Raw genomic sequence first — 19,593 nt, 5'->3', positions numbered from 1 at the left:
CCCTCCCTCCGTCTCTCTCTCTGTCTCCCTCCCTCTATCTCTCCCTGTCTCTCTCCCTCTGTCTCTCTCCCTCCCTCTGTCTCCCTCCCTCTGTCACCCTCCGTCTCCCTTCCTCTGTCTCCCTCTCTGCCTCCCTCTCTCTGTCTCTCTCTGTCTCCCTTTCTCTCCATCCCTCTGCCTCCCTCCCTCTCCCTCTCTCCCTCCCTATGTCTCCCCCAGACTGCGCCTCTCTGTCTCCCTCTCTCTGTCACCCTCTGTCAACCTCTGTCTCCCTCCCTCTCCCTCTCTCCCTCACCCTCTGTCATTTCACCCCTCACCCCCTGTGTGTGTCAGTCCTCAGCCCGGCTGACACAGCTTCCCAGCGCACACACACAGCCGCACCCGAGTACTTCACAGGTCTTTAAAAGACCATTTACATGTTAATAAAGCGTTGTTGTATTTCACCTCTTAGGCCCCTGCATCTCCACTTTGACAATCACTGGAATCCCCCGCCCCCCACAGAGCAGAGTCTCAGAGTCCGGGCTGCTGCACCCGGCAGTGTTTGCTAACACTATTTCACTTTTTATTTTTTTTAACACAGGTAGGATGTCTGCAAGGTCTGCGGGCCGCCTAGGAAGGCTTGCCGGGCCTCCCTCTGTCTCCCTCCCTCTGTCTCCATCCCTCCGTCTCCCTCCCTCTGTCTCTCTCTCTGTCTCCCTCCCTCTATCTCCTCCTGTCTCTCTCCCTCCCTCCGTCTCCCTCCCTCCATCTCCCTCCCTCTCCCTCCCTCCCTCTGTCTCCCTCTGTCTCCCTCCCTCTGTCTCCATCCCTCCGTCTCCCTCCCTCTGTCTCTCTCTCTGTCTCCCTCTCTCTATCTCTCCCTCTGTCTCTCTCCCTCTGTCCCTCTCCCTCTGTCCCTCTCCCTCTGTCTCCCTCCCTGTCTCCCTCTCCATCCCTCTGTCTCCCTCCCTCCCTCCCTCTGTCACCCTCCGTCTCCCTCCCTCCCTCTCCCTCTGTCTCTCTCCCTCCATCTCCCTCCCTCTCCCTCTGTCTCTCTCCCTCCGTCTCCCTCCCTCTGTCTCCCTCCCTCCGTCTCTCTCTCTGTCTCCCTCCATCTCCCTCCCTCCGTCTCCCTCCCTCCGTCTCTTTCTCTGTCTCCTTCCCTCCGTCTCTCTCTCTGTCTCCCTCCCTCTATCTCTCCCTGTCTCTCTCCCTGTCTCTCTCCCTGTCTCTCTCCCTCCCTCTCCCTCTGGCTCCGTCCCTCTGTCTCCCTCCCTGTCTCCCTCTCCCTCCTCTGTCTCCCTCCCTCCCTCTGTCACCCTCCGTCTCCCTCTGTCTCTCTCCATCTGTCTCTCTCCCTCTCCCTCCGTCTCCCTCTGTCTCCCTCTGTCTCTCTCCGTCTCCCTTCCTCCCTCTGTCTCCCTCCGTCTCCCTCCCTCCCTCTGTCTCCCTCCCTCCGTCTCTCTCTCTGTCTCCCTCCCTCTATCTCTCCCTGTCTCTCTCCCTCTGTCTCTCTCCCTCCCTCTGTCTCCCTCCCTCTGTCACCCTCCGTCTCCCTTCCTCTGTCTCCCTCTCTGCCTCCCTCTCTCTGTCTCTCTCTGTCTCCCTTTCTCTCCCTCCCTCTGCCTCCCTCCCTCTGCCTCCCTCCCTCTCCCTCTCTCCCTCCCTATGTCTCCCCCAGACTGCGCCTCTCTGTCTCCCTCTCTCTGTCACCCTCTGTCAACCTCTGTCTCCCTCCCTCTCCCTCTCTCCCTCACCCTCTGTCATTTCACCCCTCACCCCCTGTGTGTGTCAGTCCTCAGCCCGGCTGACACAGCTTCCCAGCGCGCACACACAGCCGCACCTGAGTACTTCACAGGTCTTTAAAAGACCATTTACATGTTAATAAAGCGTTGTTGTATTTCACCTCTTAGGCCCCTGCATCTCCACTTTAACAATCACTGGAATCCCCCGCCCCCCACAGAGCAGAGTCTCAGAGTCCGGGCTGCTGCACCCGGCAGTGTTTGCTAACACTATTTCATTTTTTATTTTTTTTAACACAGGTAGGATGTCTGCAAGGTCTGCGGGCCGCCAAGGAAGGCTTGCCGGGCCGCTGGCGGCCCGCGGGCCGTACTATGAGTAACCGTTTTCTAGAGGATCACAATATCCGCAGGGCTCTCCTGCTTTGTAAGCGCATTTAACACAATTAAAGTCCCCTGCCCATATTAATACATAGTCACCACCTATGCCTTTTAGGAAGACATCCAAATCATTTTCTAGTAATCCAATTATTTTACTCTTTGGTTTATCAAATACATTATTACAAAAATGTATTACAATGATGACCTGCTTTCCTTTTGAGTGCAAAAGCAAGAACTGATAATATTCAGATGTGATAAACGTTTTTTTTTTTTAAATCAGGGGCGATGTGGTAGCAATTAGTGTGGCTAGACCTCCTTTAGCTCTTTCCATCCTATATGGGCTGGCATTAGAACAAACAGCTTGATAGCCATTTATAAAAAAAGGTTCCGTGCACCAAGTTTCTTGCAGTAAAACTAACGTGCATCCCTCTAGTGTTTTCCGCCACACCACATCGTTAACTTTATTTTTGATCCATGCGAAATTCCATTTCATGAGGTTCAGTGATTCACTTGCATGTACACTAGGACCTGCTTTCATCAAATTACCAGTACAAGTATATTCAATGTTATTTATCATGTGTTTATCCAGTTAACCTTTTGCGATGGTACTGTTAAATCATCAATCTCTAAATTCATTACCAGGTTACTAGTATCATCATCGCCCTCATTACTACGCAAGGTGTCATCCATAGAATTTACTACCTTTTGTGAGATCCTGTTAACATCTACCACACTATCATTGATGGTATAATCCATTTTTGTGACAGACGACCCAGCCAAGTCATTTTCCCGCTGCTGCCTGCGGCCCCGCCCCCTCGCCAGCCGATTGGCTCCCACGCTCCCGCCTCCCAGCGGACCCTCCCTCACCGCTCCCTTCTTATGACGCCCCCAGAGTGACCGCGCAGCGGACGCGCGCAGCGGGAGCACCGATTGAGCGCCGAAGGTGCGCCAAAGGTAAGCACGTCTGCGCCCGTCCGCGCCTGGACCGCGCCTAGAGCCAGGACCCCTGGCGCCCGCAGACACCAGCCCACCCGCCGGACCTACGACGCTACCGAACTCTACGCACTCAACGCCGGCAGAATCCCAGGCTGCTATCGAGCCACCCCGAGACGCACCCACGGACCCTTCTGCTGCCTCGCCTGCAAGCTCGCCTGCATTCAGACCTGCACCACTCCAGCACCGACCAAGCCAAACTCCAGCAGCAACCACCTCAAGTGCATCCTGCTCAACACCCGCTCCGTCCACAGACACGCCGTCGAGCTCTGGAACCTTCTCGACACCACAGCCCCAGACGTCGCCTTCCTCACGGAAACCTGGATGAACGCCTCCTCAGCACCCGACATCGCCATCCCGGACGGCTACAAGATCATCCGGAGGGACCGCGTCAACCAGACAGGAGGAGGCATCGCCATCATCCACAGGAACTCCATCCGCGTCACGACCAACACCGACGACACCCCTGCAACCGCCGAACACCTGCACTTCCAGATCCTCATCAACCCCAAGACCACCCTCAGAGGCACCCTCATCTACAGACCCCCGGAACCACGCACCCAATTCAGCGAAGACATCGCCGACTTCATCAGCCCGCACGCCCTCCCCTCCGCTGACTACATCCTCCTCGGGGACCTCAACTTCCACCTGGAGAACAACAACGACCGCAACACCACCACCCTACTGGACAACCTCGCCAACCTCGGTCTCAAGCAGCTGGTGACCACCCCCACCCACTACGCTGGACACACACTCGACCCCGTCTTCTCATCTAGCAAGGACGTCGCCTTCAGCCACGCCACCGGACTCCACTGGACGGACCACAGCTGCGTCCACTTCAGCTTCAGAAGGACCACGATCCACCACCACCAGCAACAGGCTGCACGCAGAAGCTGGAACAAGATCACAGCCGACCAGCTCGCAACTTCCCTAAACATGAACCCTCCCACCAGCGCAACGAACCCAAGCCAGGCGGCCACCAACCTCGCGAAGTGGATCAGCAACTGCGCAGACGACCTCGCCCCCCTGAAGACCCCGCCTAGCAGACCCGGCAGCAAGAAAGCCCCATGGTTCACCGACGAACTGAAGAGCTCCAAGAAGAACTGCCGAGCCCTCGAGAAAGCCTGGCGCAGAGACCCAACACCGAACAACATGACTGCCCTCAAGCTCGCCACCCGAAAACACCACCAACTGATCCACGCCACCAAGAAAACTGCCTTCAAGGAACGACTGGACAACAACGCCCACAACAGCAAGGAACTCTTCAACATCGTTAAAGAGCTCTCCAACCCCAACGCCGGAAACAACGACATCACCCCTTCGCAAGACCTCTGCAACTCCCTCGCCTCCTACTTCCACAACAAGATCGCGGACATACACAACAGCTTCAGCCCTCAACCGACGCACGCCACGACTGAACCACCGCCCTCCACCACCATCCTCCGCGCCTGGACCCCGATCAGCACCGAAGACACCGTCCGCATGATGAACTCCATCCACTCCGGATCTCCGACCGACCCCTGCCCTCACCACGTCTTCAACAAGGCCGACACTGTCATCGCACCCCACCTGCGGGACATCATCAACACCTCCTTCGACACCGCCACCTTCCCGGAGAGCTGGAAGCACGCCGAACTCAGCGCCCTACTAAAGAAGCCATCAGCCGACCCCACCGACCTCAAGAATTACCGCCCCATCTCGCTGCTCCCGTTTCCTGCAAAAGTAATCGAGAAGACCGTCAACAAGCAGCTGGCCGCCTTCCTCGAGACGAACGGATCCCTCGACCTCTCGCAGTCTGGCTTCCGGGCCAACCACAGCACCGAAACCGCCCTGATCGCAGCCACCGATGCCATCCGAGCCCTGCTCGACAACGGAGAAACAGCGGCCCTCATCCTCCTAGACCTCTCCGCGGCCTTCGACACAGTCAGTCTGCAGCGTCTCAGCAATGTCGGAATCCAGGAGAAGGCACTGGAATGGATCACCTCGTTCCTCGCCGGAAGGACACAGAGAGTCCGCCTGCCCCCGTTCAGATCAGAAGCCACCGAAGTAATCTGCGGCGTTCCTCAAGGCTCCTCGCTCAGCCCAACCCTCTTCAACGTCTACATGAGCCCCCTCGCAGCCATCGCACGCCAACACAACCTCAACATCATCTCCTACGCCGACGACACCCAGCTGATCCTCTCCCTCACCAACGACCCCGCCACCGCCAGAGCCAACCTACACGAAGGGATGACAGACGTAGCCAAGTGGATGATGAGCAGCCGCCTGAAACTGAACTCGGACAAGACGGAAGTCCTCATCCTGGGATCTTCACCCTCCGCCTGGGACGACTCCTGGTGGCCCCCCACCCTGGGCAGCGCACCCAAACCAACAGACCACGCACGCAACCTGGGCTTCATCCTAGACTCCTACCTCTCCATGACCAGACAAGTCAACGCCGTCTCCTCGTCATGCTTCAACATCCTGCGCATGCTACGCAAGATCTTCCGGTGGATCCCCAACGAGACTAGGAAGACGGTCACCCAGGCCCTCGTCACCAGCCGTCTGGACTACGGCAACTCTCTCTACACCGGAACCACCGCCAAACTCCAGAAGAGACTCCAGCGGATCCAGAACGCCTCAGCACGACTCATCCTGGACATCCCCCTTCGCAGCCACATCTCCAGACACCTGAGAGATCTGCACTGGCTCCCGGTCAACAAGAGAATCACCTTCCGCCTCCTCACCCACGCACACAAGACCCTACACAACCAAGGCCCAGGATACCTCAACAGCCGCCTCAACTTCTACGCTCCCTCACGCCAACTTCGATCGACCGACCACGCCCTCGCCGCCGTCCCCCGGATCCGACGAGCCACCACAGGAGGAAGGTCCTTCTCCTACCTGGCCGCCAAGACGTGGAACTCCCTCCCGACCCACCTCCGCCTGACCCAGGACCACCTCGCCTTCAGGAAGCAGCTCAAGACCTGGCTGTTCGAGCAGTAGCGGACCCCCCTCCCCCAGCGCCTTGAGACCCTCCGGGTGAGTAGTGCGCTATATAAATGCTGTGATTGATTGATTGATTGATTTCTGAGTCAATCTATTTCATTGCATCTTCTAAATGCAGTAAATGCTATTATGCAGTGCTATAGATTGTGGTAAGTGGTGAGTAATTTTTGCATAAATATTGCTATGACTTTGCCTATAGAAGTATCCCAATGGGACAGCCATTCATGGTTAACATTAACATTATCATCATTCGGTAAAGCATTTAGCAAGTCACCCACCAGATCACTCCTTCGAAAGTTTACAACTATGCAATCCCACCAACATGATTTTCTAGAATTGCCCACCCAGTTCACTCTTCTGAACATGATAATGTCCTGGTGCAATATATTTGCCCCAAAGTTGGCATTTACAGAAATCCAGTGGACTACTTGATTTTTCAAGGACTCATATGTTTCCCTCTGATTTGCCGCTAGTTTTGGTACATTGATTAAAATAAAGACGTATGGGGTCGTCTGGGGGGGGGGAGATTTAATGGGCCCTCTATATTGTTGTATACTTCTGTGTTTCTGTTTGTCCTTGGTAAATCTGGATTTTGTGGCACCTTTGTATGGGGTGAGATGTCATCCTTATCTGTTGTTTGTCCGGGTGCGATTTGTGATGCTGACGCATCATTTGAGGTCACAGCAGTAGTGTTCTCTCTTTGATTAAGGGGGCGGTAAGTAATTTGGTCTCTAGTTTGACTGACACTTTCCATTGAATTAGAGGTACTGATTACCTTATTCGTAGCTTTGGAAGATAACATTTCTAAAACCATTTCCATTAAAAAAGCCATATCTTTCTGTATTAGTTTAATTTCTGACATCAAACGTCTTTCTATGCTATCCTATTTGCCATGAAGTCTTTTAAATAATGTCTCAAGATCTTGCGGTTTTCGGTTAGTGGAGTTATTTACCTCCCTTATCATCCCTGGAGTATTTTTGCCCTTTTTTTGTTTGGGTGTGGCTTTAGTTTTAGGCTTTATTGGTAGCTTCTCCACAGGGCTATTTACAATTCGCACTTCTTTCTTTTTTTTATAAGGGGGAGATAATGAGAGCGTGTTATCCTTTAGAACAGAAATCTCTAAAGATGTCATTAAAATGCATGGATTAGGCATTTTATGGACATTTTCATTCACAGAGATGTTTTCTACAGACAGCTCAGTCTCCTTCCCGGTGTTTCACAAATTCGTCACATTTATAACAGGTGTCTTGGCGCCTTCAAGGGCAGACTCTTTCAATGCAGTGTCAAGTGCTGTTTGTGTAGCTGCCAATTGTTCCTCAACATGAACAATTTCACTGTTGATGAGCCCCACAGCATTTTTCAGATATCTAGGGCCATATGTAGGTAAATAATTTTTACCGATTCTTAAATACCGAATTTTACCGATTCGGTATTTAAGAATCGGTAAGTTATATGTAGGTCAACAATTGGTAAACATTACCGATTCGGTAAAATTCGGTAAACATGAATCGGAATTTACCAAATCGGTAAATACCGAAGTGGTATTTACCGAATCGGTAAATACCGAATCGGTAAATACCGAATCGGTAGTTCAAAAACACATGACTTGAATCAGCCAATCCTGTGCTACCTAAACCCCACCCAACCAGGGAGTGGCCACACCCAGGCAGGTGCACACAATCAGCAGACTCTGGAGAGGCTGGGAGTGCTGAGGAGAGGAAGAGAGCAACTGCCTGATTCAGCCCTGGAGACTGCAAGAATGGCCAGCCAGGACACAGAGAGGGAAGGAGGGGAGAGGAAGCGAAAGCTGAAATTCAGCCAAAAGGAGCTGCAAGTACTGGTGGAGGAGGTCGTGAAGCAGCACCAGAAGCTTTTTGGAAAACAGTCACAGCAAGTGCCTGAGTCAGAGAAACGCAAGATCTGGCTTGGAATCCAGGCACAGGTGAATGCCATGGGAGTGACCCCCCGGGACATCGATGTCCTCAAGAAGCGGTGGTACGACATCCGTATCATCACGAAGAGGAAGGTGGCAGAATTAAAAAAAGAGGCCAGCCAGACAGGAGGTGGACGCAACAGGGCACCAGCCCTGACAGAACTGGAGGAGCTAGTGGAGACAACCATTGAGCCAGAAAGCATCGTGGGGATTGGGGATGCTGACAGCTCCGCCAGAGGCACCTCCAAACAAGGTAAGACGCTTGCACAGCAATGTGCCCCCCCCTACCCCTATCCCAACTCCCCAAATGTGCCATGAGAATCCCACTCCAGTACAGGTATTAGTGCATGCCAGCAATGCATCATGGGAGATGTAGTCCCTGAAAGCCCAAACATGATACGATTAGCACAGAATAACAGGGCATGTGACACACAGTAGCGAGAAGCAGGCAGAGGACATTGAGATACTGTACAGAAAATGTATTGTCATGTCATCAAATCAATGCTTCAGGTACACTTAGCTGATGTCGCTTTTCTGTCCACAGGCACTACTGCGCACAGAACTGCCCATGACAAGGGAGAGAGGGCACACCACAAACACAGCGCAGAGAAGGCCACCACCAGTACTGCCCAGGGAACGGCACCACAGGCAGTCACACCACCCCAGCCAGCATCACCGCTCCTGCCAGCATCCCCACTCCTGCAGGTGTCACCACCATCTTCACCACCTGCATTGCACAGGTTGAGGAGGCGTCCTGCAGCCAGGTTGGATGTGACCGACTCATCGTCCGAAGACTCGAGGGGGCCGGAAACGTCCACTGTACCCCAGGATGTTACCCATGCCAGTGTGCCTTCCGACTCTGAGGGAGAACACACAGTTGGCAGACGGCGCCGCAGGGCTCGGCCGCAGAGTCCACCTCCCCTTGGGCAGGGCCATGGAGTGTTCTCAGGGCTTGAGGGCACCATGGTGAAAATACAACGCATCCTGGCAAGGGCAATGGTGTCCGTACAGCGACAAATGCGTGGCCTCAATAATACTTTTGGAAACATTGGCAAGGGCATCAGCGCCATGGCAGGGGGCATGGCTGAGATGGCAGCGGGCATGCGGGACATGTCCCAATCCATCATGCTGCTGTGCTCAAAGTACGATGAGGACAGGGCAGCACGGCGCAGGGGACATCAGAGAAAGGATCTGACCTCGAGGGCAGTGAACCGGCTGGCGACTGCCACATCGCTGCTCTGCAGGCGCTCTGTGGCGATGCAGGAGGGCCTTGCACACTGCAGCACAGATGTGTCCAGGGGGATGGTTAGGGTCACAAGTGCACTAGAAGTGCTGCTCACCAGCCAGTCTGCAACAACTGGCGCTTTGGATGCTGGTGACACAGAAGAAACGACCAGCAGGAGCAGCATAACCCCCCCTGTCCCAGACACTCGTCGGAACAACAGGCGTCAACGTGGTGCCACTGGTACCCCAGCCAGTGAGGACGCTCCCTCAATTCCATCCCGCACTGGTGCGCGTGGGCGCAAACATTAAAGCGTCAGGCAAAACAATGACACAATTGGGTGAAGTAACCCTTAACTGACAAAATTTAATTTCTCGTTGTTGGAATACGTTTTCCTTTGTGTCGTGGCGTAGTGCTGCCTGATTAAACTACGTTATGGCATCCAACTACTGGCTGTGTCCCCTTACTCATTCAGAAATAGTTGCATGTGATCTCTGCCCGTCTCACTCTCCCATCTGTTGCTGTTGGCACTCCTGCTGCGTTGGCCTCTGCCTGTACAGACTCATCATCATTGTCCTCAATATATGTCATTTCGACCTCTGTGCCTCTCTTTGTGGCAAGGTTGTGCAGCATTGCACAAGTGGCAATTATCTTGCAGCAGAGGATGGGTGTGTACTGGCGTGCACCTCCACTCTTATGGAGGCAGCGAAACCTGCTCTTCAATAGTCCAAACGTGCGCTCCACCACATTGCGTGTAGATTTGTGTGCCACATTATAACGTCTCTCACTCTGGGTTGATGGGTTTACGTAGGGAGTGAGGATGAATGACCGCACGGCATATGCACTGTCCCCTAGGTGAGTAAAAGGGAGACATCAGTCACATGCCTCAATACACTGTGATTTGCACTGAGTACTATGGAGCGTCACTGTTACTTACCTAGCAGGTATCCTTCTCCAAATTCTCCCGCAAGCAGTCGTGTGTAGATCCCACTGTTCTGGAAGATGTAGGAGTCATGGGTGCTCCCAGGGAATTTGGCAACGATATCAGTGATGATGTTCCCTGCATCGCAGATTACCTGCACATTGATGGAGTGGGTGGACTTTCTGTTTCTGTAGATGTGCTCAGTGGCAGCTGGTGGGCAGATTGGGATGTATGTGCCATCTATACAGCCAATGACATGGGGGAACTGTGCCATGTGATAAAAGTCAGTTTTAGTTTTCTGCAGTTCAGCCTGTGTGTTTGGGAAGCTGATGTAGTGGTGCATTCTCTGCATCATGGCATCCAGGAACTTCCTGAAGAAACGGGACAGGCAACTCTGGGATACACCGCCCACCGCAGCTATCACCCCCTGGTAACTGCTAGATGCAAGTAGGTGTAGGCTGCAGAGAACCTGCACATGTGGTGGTATGGCATGCGCCCTTCTTGTTGGCTGGTCCAGGAGTGGGTGCAGGTCCCTTATCAGGTCCATGATGGTTTGGGGGTGTAGCCTGTACCTTTCATGTATCACAGTGTCAGTCATTTGAAAAAGTGTGATTCGCTGTCTGTAGATGCGTTCCTCCCGTCTCCATATCCTCAGTCCTGCTGCCTGTAGACGTAGCCGCCTTGCAATGACATACAGAGCGGCCATGTTGTCCACGCTGTTGCATTTTGGGATTGCTTATATGCACTGTTGATGCTTACCACCTGCTTTCTATCAGTGTTAATTACCGACTCTTATTTACCGATTTTCATGGATTTCTTAATTACTGAATTTACCTACATATCTTTTTCCGTTTTACCACTTCATATTTACCACTTCATATTTACCGATTCGGAAAATATGTATTCGGTAAATTTGAATCGGTATTTTAGAATTCGGTAAATATGAATCGGTATTTACCGATTCATATTTACCGAATATGGGTTTTTGGCCTCCTACATCTCAACTATCTAAATACCGGTCGGTAACGGGTTTTTTACCGAATTTCGGCCGTTACCGACCGGTATTTAGCTACCTACATGAGGCCCTTAGTAATGGGCGCACTCTTTATGGCACTTTCCCCTTCAGTGATAGCTTCCTTTTGCCCATTGTTAATCAATGTGAGAGTTTTCAGTAATAGGGAGACATGATATATTAACTCTTACCAGTTTTCGCGATCACTGCTTCTCTTGATCCAAGGGGGTGGCCCTGCCCTGCCTCGTACGGCCACGAACGGGTGCAGATAGGTGCAGACGGGCCTGCCCGCACTGCGGGAGCCCTGGGCGCTGTTTACAGGCTTCCCACCCGGCGCTCTCTTTGGGGTCAGCGGCAAGTGCGCCTCAAGTGGTGTAGGGAGACGTAGTCCCTCGTGCCTCCGTTACCGGTAACCCGGCATCCTACAGCCCGGCGATCGAAAACAGTGATAGCAGCAAGTATGGCAAAGTTCTGAAAAGCTCCTACCGCATTGGGGAGTTCTCGCGGCTGCTGCCGCACCTGACAAATGTTTTGCCGCGCTAGCAAAGGCCCTGTGGCTCCTGCCACGATGGAAGCCGACTCGCAAATGTCACGCGGCTCCCGCTGCACTCTGAGAAGCCCTCGCGGCTCCCACCACACCTGGCAAGTGCTTTCGCGACTCCTTCGCATACGGGTGACCTAACAGAGAGCCAGAGAGCTGGGCTGCTCAGGCAGTTCGCTTCATCCCTCGGCGTCTCCGCTCCCGGCTGCGCCCACTTCCAGACAGACCTCCACTGTCAATCACTAAATGGAGAGCCTTAGAAAGGCACCGCCATATGAGCACTGCAGCCCATTCCTGCATGGACAGAAATACACAATGCTGTGCATTTCTGTCCTTGCAGGAACAGGGGGTGCAAAAATACAGGGGGGGACAACATGTGCTCCCCTGCATTCACTCCCATGCACAGAGGCAACAGGAGGCCCTGTAGGGCCCCCTTGCTTTCTTCACTGCCACACTTTTCATGGCGGACTCACTGCCATGAAAAGGGTCGCAGTGAGATAATCCGTAGTACGCTTGGAGGTGTCATAGAGGTACCGCCAGGATACATCGCAGCCTCACACCGCTGTGCCACTGCTGCGGGATCCCAAGCAGTGGGGGTGGTCCTGTGGCAGTCCCACTGCCGTAGTTGTAATTCAACTGTTGGACCACAACCACGGGTTCGGCGGTCTCATGGACCGCAAAACTCATAATTGGGCCCTAAATAAAAAAAAATGTGAATGGCCTAGCTATGCCATGCAAATTTTCTCATCGATATATTGGACAGCAAATATTACACTGATAGTATCAATGATGTCATGAGTGATGTAATATGTGTAGTAATTAGCAGTTAATGGCAAGGGCACACGTTATAGTTACTTTAGGGCAGGAGTTATAGTTACTTGAGATAACGATAACTATAACTGCTGAATGTCTATGGTTTTGTGTGTGTAAAATGTGAACCAAACCATAACGACCCTGTGAATTTCTAAGGTTTTTTTAAATGTATTTCCTAACTATCAACTCCCTGTAAACTTTGTTTTTTCAGTGAATTTATTTGGTTTTTAATGCTATTTCCTAACTATCAAGTCCCTGTAACCTTTGTTTTTTCCAGTGTAGTTCTAGTTTTTTTTTAACGTAAGGTATTAATTAATTACCAATTGCCGGGCTCTGCAGATAACACCCCATAGGCAGCCAACCCGTGGGCCCCCTCCTCGCACTGCGTTTGGCCCAAGGGACCCCATACCCCGAGGCCTGGTACATTCTTTAAGTGGAGGGGGCACGCAGCCCCCTCCACAGGCTGATTTTGGCCCAGGAGACCCCATCTCCCGGGGCCCAGCCATATTCTAAAGGGGAAGAGGAGCATGCAGCCCCCCTCCCCGGGCTGATTTCGGCCCTGGGTACCCCATCCCCTGGAGCCTAGCACATTTTGTTGGTGAGGGGGGCATGTGGTGTATGACCAACTCCCCGGGCCATTTTTGACCCCGGGACCCAATCCCTCAAGTCCCACCATTATATTTATGGGGGAACATACAGCCTTTGGCCCCGGGAACGCCATCTCACAGGGCCCACCCATTTTGACAAGGAGGAGGAGGCAGACAGCCTCCCTCCCAGAGGCGGTATCGGCCCCTGGGACCCCATCACCTAGGCCCACCCAATTACTAAATGGGAAGGAGGACAAAATAGCCTCCCTTTCGTGCCAATGTTAGCTCTGGGGATCCCATCAATTGCTAAAGGGGGAAGAGGGCCGCTTGGCCCCCTAAGGCCAATTGCAGCCCTGGGATCCCATTCCCCAGTGCCTGGCCAGCAAAGGGTGGGTACCCTGATGCCCACCCGACTACCCACCATATCCTTGTTCAGGGCAAAGGGTGGAGTACCAAGGCTCCTGTGGCCACGGCTGACTCGCTGCATCCAGTGAGAGCCAGCATTGCTCACACCTGCAGGGAGCAATATTCAGATTTGTTTCCGTGCACGCAACACTGCAGGCAGGGAAACAGTTCTGAAGTTTGCTCCCAGCTGGTGGGATCTATTTTAAAGCTCCCACCAGCTGGGAGCGGACTTCGTGTTGTCTCTTGCTTGGCGGGAGCTTTGGAATTGCTTCCGCCAAGCGAGAGCAAACACAGGTTTTGCTGCCCATGCGAGCAGGAAAACTGCTATGTCCCAGGGGTTGGCATCCTGGGACAATGCAGGAGATGGGGTCCCCAGCGCCAGTAATGGCTCAGGGATGGGCCCCCCCACAACCTCCCTCCCTTTTCTAATTCTGGCTGGGCTTTGGGGAAAGGAGTAACCAGAGGCCTAAATTGGCCCACAGAGGAGGGCTACTTGCCCCCCTCCATCTGTTTAACTGTGGCTGGGCCCCAGGGGAATGGGATCCCTGGGTGTGAATTTGGCCCAGGAGGGGCCCCCTCCCAGTTTTAATAAGCTGGGCACCAGTGAATGGGGTTCCCCGGGGCTGAAATTGGCCCGGGGAGGAGGGTCCTATGGCCCTCCTCCCTCTTTCTATTTACCGCTCATGCCCCAGGTGATGGGGTCTTTAGGGCCAAAAGCGACACAGGGACTGGGCCCACAGGCCTATATTATTATTACAAATTACCTCCCGGGCCTAGCCCACTTGGGTGCAAAAAAAAGAAAACAAGCACAGGTTTTATAAAACACATTTTTACAGCAGATCTCTGTGAATTTACTTAAAAATTCAGTTTTTTAAATGTTTTTGATCCCCCGCAGGCCCCTTGTATTTTTAAACATTTTTCTTAGAACTCAGGCCGAGCCCCAAGTCTTGAGATGGCTGCCACCAATTTCTGGTTGAAGTGGTGGAGATAAATCAGATCTCAGCATGAGATCTGTCAGATCCACAAACCCTCCATGTCCCTAGTAATTCTTTTAAAATTAATTAAAAACTACTGAATGGATTTACACCAAATTACAAAAAGAGATCTTTCTGAACCAGGATCCAGCTTTCTGCCAAATTTGGTGTAATTCCCTTCAGCGGTTCGGGCTCTAGTCATCTCTAAAATCCCTATGAGAAATTACATGGGGAAAACACGTTTAGGGACCCCCCTTTTTCTCCTTCCCCGCTTGATGAATCATTCCGAAACCTGCCAAACAGCAGCAGAAGTGAGTGGCAAACTAGTTTTGAAAATTTGGTGCTGATTCGGCAAACTGGGCTAAAGTTATTAACAAGACCAAAAACGCTTCTCCTATGGAAACTAAGTCATAACTATAACAACCTAATGGCGTGTATATATATATATATTGCGATTATGTGTAGCAGCGAGGAGTGTAACATCATGACACGTTTGAAAATTGCATTAGCAAAAACAATGGGACAATAACTATGTTGGTAATAAAATTAAATGCGGTAGAGCAGGCATTTTTAGCTTTGTACAAAACCACATGTGGTATGTTTTAATAGATTTTAAATGTCGCTTTCTCCCTACTTTTATCAACATGAGTTTGTTTCAAAATGTATGACTTGCATTTTTTTACGCATTGTATATTATTATATACCATACATTTTTTACATTTATGTATTTATTGTAATATTTATGACTGGTTTTGATATATATACTTATATATTTATTTTCATATTTATTTCAATGCGTACGTTTGCACCTAAATGAACCTCTTGTTTTTTGGTGTTTAGTAACTCTTCAGTTTTTATGCACTGTACACTTTGACCTGATCACGCTACTTTCTGCATCTGGCACTTTAAATGTCGATCACTTCTAAAGCAACGCGTCACGTGATCAATACCCGAGTTGGGGTTGAACCGCGTAATGGTGGACATGCTGGGCACTGAATAAATCACTTGAAATTGCACCAAGGACCTTGGGTCCGCTTTTCGTCTTTTTCTGCATGGAATTGAGCAGCTGTTTGTGGCGAATCCATATAAAAACAAAGGTTATAAGGATGATATATAGTTAGGAAATACAATTAAAAAGACCTTAGAAATTCACTGAAAAAAACAAAGGTTACAGGGACATTATAGTTCGGCTCAGATTTCACTCGTACAAAAACATTGAAATTCAGCAGGTGTAGTTAACTGAGCTAACTTTAACTTATGCCCGCAGTGCACTGCCTATAACCTCACATACTACATCACTCATGACATTGTCAGAGACATCACTGATGACATCATCCAGTGAGTGTAGGTGTTTTGTAAAAGTTTCTGAAACTTAAAAATATATACTAAGCTACTGCATAAGTTAAATTTCTATTGTTTCTGCACTATTAATGAGTGAAACTGTTTCTAACATAAGTTACATGGGTTGCAGTGTGACTGTCTGAATCTGTATGTGAATGGCTGACTGAGTGGTTGTATGGGTTTATGAGTGGCTGCATGGGTGAATAAGTGGGTATGTGAGTGATTGTATCAGTGAGGGAGTGTGTGTGTGAGTGGCTGTATGTGTGTGTGAGTGTGAGTGGCTGTATTGGGGACTGAGTGGCTATGTGAGTGGATGTGTGAATGATTGTGTGGTTGAGCGAATGGGTAGGTGAGTGGCTGTATGGGTGAGTGAGTGGTTGTGAGTAGCTATTTGGATGAGTGAGTGAGTGGGTGTGTGAGTGGTTGTATGGGTCTGTGAAGGGGTATGTGAACGGCTCTGTGGGTATGTGAGTAGGTGTATGAGAGGCTATATGGGGGTGTGAGTAGATGTGTGAGTGCTTCTGTAGATGATGTCATCAGTGATGTCATTTGACATGTCATCAATGATGTCACTGACCATGTCTTGAGTGATAAGCCTAACTTTAACGTCCTTATAACCTTTGGTATTTTCAGTAAATTTTAAAGTTTTTTTTAATTCTATTTAGTAACTATAATATCCCTGTAACCTTTGATATTTTCCAATGAATTTCTAAGGTTTTTTAATGTTATTTCCTAACTATAACGTCCCTATAACCTCTGTGGTATTTTCAGTACATTTCTAAGGTTTTTCAAATTCTACTTCGAACGTATTATGTCCTTGTAATGTTTTGTTGTTTTGATAATTTCCAGCATTTATTTTTAATACTGAGCAGACTACAATTTATTTTGATTTTCAATTTAGTTATTTTTTCTTTGAACTACAGACATTCTTTTTTTATCAATATATTTTATGTAAGTTTTAAAAAGCAGAATCACATATGTTTTAATGTAACATATATACATTTTTGTTAATGTAATTAAACTTTTTTTTTTTTTAATTATGTTTTCATTCCATGGTATCTCCACCGGTCCGAAAACAAAGACCGGACTAGTACTTACAGTTTTCAAACCCGATCATGTGATCGCAATGAATCCATGAATCCCAATCTATAGATTTGCCAAAAATTCTATACATTTTTTAAATTATGTACACCTCTCCATTTTCATTAATTATTTCAGTGTGAACATATTTACAAGTATATATAAGTCACCCTATCCGTGAATCTACAGACCGGATACGCAAATTTAGCCGCTGACACATCCAAACCTTCCCTTTAGATTGGATATCTTAGGCCCCCACCCAGGTACATGGAAACTCTCACCCAAAAACAGTTAGTTCTCTAGTGATGTCTCTAGAAAGAGGATTGAGAATAGGTAGTGCTCTGCTTTCACAGAATGGCTGAAGCTATATCTTCTGTCCAGGGTGAACATCCACAACCTGCTGAGGATGAGGAGAAATATACACCACCTTGAAGAAAAGACGTATGCAGCAAGCAGTTATCCAGGGCACTGCAAAGAAGTATTCATATAGCACATGTTCCATGTGGAAGCAGTTAAAAACAATTCATGAAAAGGGTCTACAACTGGATGGTGTGGGAGAAAGCAGGTGCAGCAGGACAGTCCACCTCTACAGCATCATCAGCTGCATTTATTACAATACCAGCTGCCTGTGAAGAATTGAGTGAGATGGTTACTCACTGAGCGTAGTGCCACCGGCTTGTAGCAGTAAAAATATCCTCTGTGGGTGCATACTTTAATACAGTGATGATGCAACAATTTTTGTTGTTTCATTTTTTTGTAACCAGTTACCACATAATGTTGGTTGAAGACTGAAGTGAGTTGCTTCTTTGCATTTCCCAATCCTTACCCTTTTACTATCATGTTCACGTTTTCTTCAAAGAAGAAAAAATATATATTTTTTTCAAAACTATTAAAAAACACTTCTGGAAAACAAATGGTTCTTTTTAGAACCACCATCTGATCAAACAAAGAGCTAACTTTACATTTTCAATTTGTTAGTGACTGTATCAGTGTGAGACTAGGTGTGCCAGTGTGTGCATCAGTGTGTGCCTGAGCATCTTATTGGATGCATTAGTGTTTGCCTGTATGTGTCAGTGTACGAGTGTCAGTGTCTGAATGCCTGGGTGTGTCAGTGTATGCATTGGTATGTCCCTGGATGTGTCAGTATAGTATATGCATCACTGTGTGACTGGGTGTGTTGTTTGATGTCTTAGTGTTTGGCTGGGTATGTCTGCATTGCTGTATGCCTGGGTGTGTCAGTGTATGCAATGCTGTATGCCTGGGTGTGTCAGTGTCTGCATTGGTAAGTCCCTGGATGTGTCAGTGTCTGCGTCAGTTTGTGCCTGGGTATGTTATTGGATGCATTAGTGTTTGGCTGATGTGTCATTGTCTGAATTACTGTATGCCTAGGTGTGTAAGTGAATGCATTGGTTTTTCCCTGGGTGTGTCAGTGTATGTATCAGTGTGTGCCTAAGTGTTTTTGGATACATTAGTGTTTGGCTGGGTGTGTCAGTATCTTCATTGCTGTATGCCTGGGTGTGTCAATTTCTGCACTGCTATGTCCCTGGGTATGTCAGGATATGCATCAGTGTGTGCCTGGGTGTGTTTTTGGATGCATTGGTGTTTGGATGGGTGTGGCAAAAAGATCATTACCGATGTGTTTACCAAAAGTACAGACAGAAATAATACTCTGCACTTCAATAGTTGTCACCAGATGGCCCTAAAGAGACATTTACCATATTCACAATTATTGAGAGCTAAAAGAATCTCCTCTGAGCCTGAATGGTACGGCAAAATAAAAACAAAATCGTAATGAAGTTCAAAGAGAGAAACTATCCAGTTCAAATCTTAGAATCAGCATTCGAAAGAGCGGAAAAAACTGATCGTAAAGATTTACTAATTCCACAAAAAAGGGAAAAACCCAGTGATTGACCTGTGTTTGTATCGAAGTTCTCCACAAAAAGCTATCAGATCAAGAAAATCATGCTTAAACATTGGCCTATGAGACAGAATGAAACTGATTTTAAAGGGATCTTTGATCATCGTCCATTGTTTGCATACCAACGTACAAGAAATCTTAAAGAATTTCTAAATACAGTACCTCAACCTAAAGGCATCACGTACAAAGAAACTTTACCCTGTATGAATTGCGGACATTGCAATAATATTATCAGGGGTACAACTATGACTCATCCCACTATGGGTACCTGCATCAGGTTATTCACCACAGCGACGTGTGATTCAAACAATTTGATTTACCTACTGAAATGCCCAGGCGGGCTCATTTACGTGGGAAAACCCGAGCGGAAAACTAAAACCATAAGGAATCATGCAGAGAAAGCTCCAGTTGCCGCTCATTGTACCATGCATAAACATATTGTGAGTCAATTAAGATTTCTGGTTTTGGAAGTCGTTCCCATGAAGGAAGGTGTTGACAATAGAAAGAAATTGTTGCAGCGTGAACTCTATTGGATAAAAAAACTGGATGTGTGTTACCCCAAAGGTCTTAATGAACGTTTAGAATTTAGTTGCTACCTGTAAAATTATCATTTTCAACAGTTTTTTTATGATAAGGATAAACCTGATGACATAGATTTGTTATACCTATGTTTCCGATTCCAGCATGCACAGTTATTGAGTAAGAGAAACTCACACTTATGTTTGTGTTATTTTACTATATTAGGAATGTTTTTACCATGTAATT

The 19,593-nt window shown here is 49.1% G+C and overlaps 1 protein-coding gene across 1 annotated transcript in view; it reads right to left on the bottom strand.

Annotated features, from left to right (window-relative positions):
- The window catches only part of LOC146865355 (uncharacterized), a 131,470-nt gene that overhangs the window by 45,927 nt on the left and 65,950 nt on the right, over positions 1-19,593 (bottom strand). The gene's annotated exons all lie outside the window — the stretch shown is intronic.

This window comes from Triturus cristatus, chromosome 2_1 (genome assembly GCF_964204655.1).
Source record: "Triturus cristatus chromosome 2_1, aTriCri1.1, whole genome shotgun sequence".
In the NCBI taxonomy this organism is placed as follows: domain Eukaryota; kingdom Metazoa; phylum Chordata; class Amphibia; order Caudata; family Salamandridae; genus Triturus; species Triturus cristatus.
The sequence above is the reverse complement of the archived record's forward strand: the minus strand, read 5'-3'. Positions and strand labels throughout refer to the sequence as shown.